The sequence below is a fragment of the Lycium barbarum genome, chromosome 11, assembly GCF_019175385.1.
Source record: "Lycium barbarum isolate Lr01 chromosome 11, ASM1917538v2, whole genome shotgun sequence".
Classification (NCBI taxonomy): domain Eukaryota; kingdom Viridiplantae; phylum Streptophyta; class Magnoliopsida; order Solanales; family Solanaceae; genus Lycium; species Lycium barbarum.
Genome location: NC_083347.1, coordinates 92379528 through 92385519, shown reverse-complemented (window position 1 = coordinate 92385519; position 5992 = coordinate 92379528).

The window sequence follows — 5992 nt, the reverse complement described above, 5'->3', positions numbered from 1 at the left end:
AGGCCTTTCCGAAAACATAAGTCTTGTTGGGTTTTGAACACATTGACCAGAGGGCGTTTTCGTCCTTTAAAATTTGGCTTTAACCGTTTAAGCCTCTAAAAATATAGAAGTAGTTTACCCTAAGGGTTTTGACCATTCTAAATCCATTTTTGTGTAGTTTGAGGCAATCTAGAGACTCGAGAACGCAATTTTGATTTATTGAGAAGTGTGCTTGAATTGTGAATTTGAGGTAAGTGAGACTTTAAGATTTGGGTACTTACTTTTCAAAACCCGTTTTAAAAAATATGTTTTGTCTGCCTGGTCCATGTGTTGGGACGAGCGTGTGCTTGGCAGAATCGGTGGTCCTTAAGGCCAACCGCATATACTTTATTTTCAAATAATCCAAAACTCTCTTTAAATTATTTTGTGATGTGATATAGTTGTGAGCCATGATTTTGGGGCATTGTGTATGCTTCTTGATTATATTGGGGCATTGTGTATGCTTCGCTTAGCATTGTGTATGCTTCTTGATGATATTGGGGCATTGTGTATGCTTCCCTTAGCATTGTGTATGCTTCCTGACATATTTGGCACATTGTGTATGTTGCCGTGGATTCATAGTGTTGACTAATTCTTTAACAACCACTTATGACGGTTCGTAGTGTAAATTGTGTTGAGATATATAATATATTTGATAAACAGTGGTTTGGAATTTGGTTGCTATTATATAATGATATATTCATGCGCATAATATTTTTGTGCTTGTTGTGTGTTTGTATTTTCTAACACTTGTTCCAGGGGTATTTGAAGTGGCGGGTCAAGGATCGTACTGGGTTATATTTATGTATAACTCACTCCTTACCTACATGTCTATGCAGATACTGTCGTTGAGAACGAGGCTGGTAATTGAAGACTTCGTGAGTGGATTCTGTTGCTGAGGTGAGCCACCGCATTGTTCGTAGAGGCAGCCATTTCAGATTTATCTAGTTTATTTGTAGTTATTTCTTTTATTTTGGGTTTACATGCCCGACACTCAAACTCATGTAACTCTGTTAGATGCTCCATGGTCTTAGCGTGGGATGTGGGCTAGAGATTCTTTTTATCTTAGCATTGATTGGTTTTCATAAATCGATTATCGATTTGGTTGGCAACGTTTTCGCATTTTTATCATTAATAACGTTATTGGACCTGCACTTATTTTCTTTTAGTACTTTTGTAAATGATTACGAGTATGAAATATGGTTCGCCTAGCGGGTGGTGTTTCCTGGGTGCCAATCACGTCTAGCGGGTATTTTGGAATATGACAGTAATGATTTTCACAAGACATAACATAACATTAGTTTAATCAAGAAAACATACCTGAATCCACAACAATTTCTAGAAGTGTCTTTAGCGGAAGTGATTAAACTTTCCGACAAACAGATTTCTCTCCATTCCACTGAACCTTTATTATGCTACTTGATGGAAATAACTGTGAATTGCAGTTCAGAGGGGACTAATTTCTTAAATCTACTTTGTACTGCTATTACACGCATATATATAAAAGATACTATTTTCTTTATGTGTAAGCCTGAAGACTTAATGAGCTATTTATAGATGAAAGATGACAGGGTAAGAGTGATGCATGCATAATGCAGGAGCGACTCGTGTCACACATGCAAGCTACCTCATGCATGCATGAAACATATAAGAAATGCAATATTAACACCTTTTATGTATGTGTGAAATACATTAGCCATGCAAACTAGCATCATGCATGTGCGCCACATGTCTACCATGCAATTTCCAAGCCGTGCGTGAGTGCCAAGTGTCCACCATGTGTGGAATATGTCATGCAATGTGACACATATCACATTGACCAAGCATGCGAGCACGTGCTACGTTTTTCAGCCACTTTTTTGCACATGGACACCTCCGATCGTAAAATGACACTTAATTAGCCACTTTCCATCAAAGTGGGGAGTTACTTAATTACCTTAAAAATTATTCCATAAGTTATAATCAATTTTCTTTAATTAATCCTTTTGTTTATTAAACCCAACTTAATCACATGGAATATATTTCTTACACATTAGATTAAATTAGAACGACATGGAAAGATTTACATTGTTTTTTTATTAAAGATGACACACACAAATGGAGAAACGATACAAAACACGTGATAACATATCTGTTGCTATAAATAACATGACATTAAATATAAAAAATAGGTTTTAGTGTATTTTTGCATCTTTGCTGCTTATTAGTTCTCTAAAGTTTCTGTCTGTTCAGTAAACGATTATTTTTGTTCGATTCTTTTACATCAGCTATTAATCCGTACTAGTAACATTTTCACAAGAGTGTTTCCCTAGGTGAAGCATTCTGCTCCATGATGGTTCTGTTCTATATCATCGTTATTCTGGCTAAAGGTTAACCATGTTCAATAAAGGGATTGCAAAACCAAGCAGAATATGATGCATTTATTTCCTACAAACCCAATGAGGAGGACTACTTCATTGGGGATTTTTCATCCGTTTTCGTTCTTGAGAATCCCATTTCTAGTCAGAGTTTAAATTATAATGACATTGTTTTAAGAAAGTACCAATTACATGACTAGGAATAACATGCAAAACAAGTGTCGCGGAATAATTTGTTTAAATAAAAATGAAAGAATTTAAAAAATTTAAATTAGAACATGTGATGAGTCCATTCAAGGAATCTTTGTGTTTGAATTTTTACCATTATAGAATGTGAAACTTAAATAATTTAATTGAAAACCAAATATGACGTTAGGACCGTGCAACGTAGTGATTTTCACAAGACATAACATTACATTAGTTTAATCAAGAAAACATACCTGAATCCACAACATTTTCTAGTAGTTTCTTTAGCGGATATGATTAAACTTTCGGACGAACAGATTTCTCTCCATTCCACTGAACCTTTATCACGCTACTTGATGGAAATAACTGTGAATTGCAGTTCAGAGGGGACTAATTTCTTAAGTCTACTTTATACTCCTATTACACGTAGAGTAGATATATATATATAACAAAGATACCATTTTCTTGATGTGTAAGAATGAAGACTTAATGAGCAATTAATAGATGAAGGATGACTGGGAAAGCGTGATGCTTGCATGATGCAGGAGTGACTCGTGTCACACGTGGAAGCTACCTCATGCATGCTTGAAACATATAAGAAATGCAATATTAACACCCTTTTATGCATGTGCGACACGTGTTAGCCATGCAAACTAACATCATGCATGTGCGAGATGTGTTAGCCATGCAAACTAACATCATGCATGTGCGCCACATGTCTGCCATGCAGTTTCCAAGCCGTGCATGCGTGCCAAGGTCCACCATGTGTGGCACGTGTCATGCAATGTGACACATATCACATGGAGCATTCATGTTAGCACGTGTTACGATTATGAGCGATTTTATTGCATATGGACACCTACGATAGTAAAATGCCACTTATTAGCCACTTTCCATCAAACTGGGGATTACTTAATCACCTTAAAAATTACTCCATAAGTTATAATCAATTTTATTTAATTAATCCTTTTGTTTATTAAACCCAACTTAATCACATGAAATATATTTCTTACACATTTGATTAAATTAGAACGACATGGTAAGATTTACATTATTTTTTATTAAGTATGACACACAAAATGGAGAAACGATACAAAACACGTGATGACATATCTGTGGCTATAAATAACATGACATTAAATATAAAAAATAGGTTTTAGTGTGTTTTTGCATCTTTGCTGCCTATTAGTCGTCTAAAGGAAGTGATTAAACTTTCAGAAAAAATATTTTCTAAATTAGACTAAAGAAATTAGTCCCTTCTGAACTGCAATTCACAGTTATTTCCATCATGTAGCGTAATAAAGGTTCAGTGGAATGGAGAGAAATCAGTTTGCCTGAAAGTTTAATCACTTCCGCTAAAGGCACTTCTAGAAAATGTTTTGGATTCAGGCATGTTTTCTTAATTAAACTAATGTTGTGTTATGTCTTGTGAAAATCATTACGTTACATGATCCTAATGTCATATTGGTTTTTCAATTAAATTATTTATGTTTCACAATCTATAATGGTAAAAATTCAAACACAATGTTTCCTTGAATGGACTCATCACACGTTCTAATTTAAATTTTCAAAATTCTTTCATTTTTATTTAAACAACTTGTTCCGCGACACGTGTTTTGCACGTTATTCCTAATCATGTAATTTTTACTTCCTCAAAACATTATAAAACTATGACTAGAGATGGGAATCTCAAGAATGAAAACGGATGAAAAATCCCCACTGAAGTAGTCCTCCTCATTGGGTTTGTAGGAAATAAATGCATCATAGTCTGCTTGGTTTTGCAGTCCCTTCACTGAACATGGTTAAACTTTAGCCAGAATAACGATGATATAGAACAGAACCATCATAGAGTAGAATGCTTCACCTGGTGAAACACTCTTGTGAAAACATTACTAACATGGATTAATAGCTGACGTAAAAGAATCGAATAAAAATAATCGTTTACTGAACAGACAAAAACTTTAGACGACTAATAGGCAGCAAAGATGCAAAAACACACTAAAACCTATTTTTTATATTTAATGTCATGTTATTTATAGCCACAGATATGTCATCATGTTTTGTATCGTTTCTCCATTTTGTGTGTCATCCTTAATAAAAAATAATGTAAATCTTACCATGTCGTTCTAATTTAATCAAATGTGTAAGAAATATATTTCGTGTGATTAAGTTGGGTTTAATAAACAAAAGGATTAATTAAATAAAATTGATTATAACTTATGGAGTAATTTTTAAGGTGATTAAGTAATCCCCAGTTTGATGGAAAGTGGCTAATAAGTGGCATTTTACTATCGTAGGTGTCCATATGCGATAAAATCGCTCATAATCGTAAGACGTGCTAACATGAATGGTCCATGTGATATGTGTCACATTGCATGACATGTGCCACACATGGTGGACCTTGGCACGCATGCACGGCTTGGAAACTACATGGCAGACATGTGGCGCACATGCATGATGTTAGTTTGCATGGCTAACACATCTCGCACATGCATGATGTTAGTTTGCATGGCTAACACGTGTCGCACATGCATAAAAGGGTGTTAATATTGCATTTATTATATGTTTCAAGCATGCATGAGGTAGCTTCCACGTGTGACACGAGTCACTCCTGCATCATGCAAGCATCACGCTTTCCCAGTCATCCTTCATCTATAAATTGCTCATTAAGTCTTCATTCTTACACATCAAGAAAATGGTATCTTTGTTATATATATATCTACTCTACGTGTAATAGGAGTATAAAGTAGACTTAAGAAATTAGTCCCCTCTGAACTGCAATACACAGTTATTTCCATCAAGTAGCGTGATAAAGGTTCAGTGGAATGGAGAGAAATCTGTTCGTCTGAAAGTTTAATCATATCCGCTAAAGAAACTACTAGAAAATGTTGTGGATTCAGGTATGTTTTCTTGATTAAACTAATGTAATGTTATGTCTTGTGAAAATCACTACGTTGCACGGTCCTAACGTCATATTTGGTTTTCAATTTAATTATTTAAGTTTCACAATCTATAATGGTAAAAATTCAAACACAAAGTTTCCTTGAATGGACTCATCACATGTTCTAATTTCAATTTTGTAAATTCTTTCATTTTTATTTAAACAAATTATTCAGCGACAATTGTTTTGCACGTTATTCCTAGTCATGTAATTTGTACTTTCTTAAAACAATGTCATTATAATTTAAACTCTGACTAGAGATGGGATTCTCAAGAACGAAAACGGATGAAAAATCCCCAATGAAGTAGTTCTCCTCATTGGGTTTGTAGGAAATAAATGCATCATATTCTGCTTGGTTTTGCAATCCCTTCATTGAACATGGTTAACCTTTAGCCAGAATAACGATGATATAGAACAGAATCATCATGGAGCAGAATGCTTCACCTAGGGAAACACTCTTGTGAAAATGTTACTAGTATGGATTAATAGC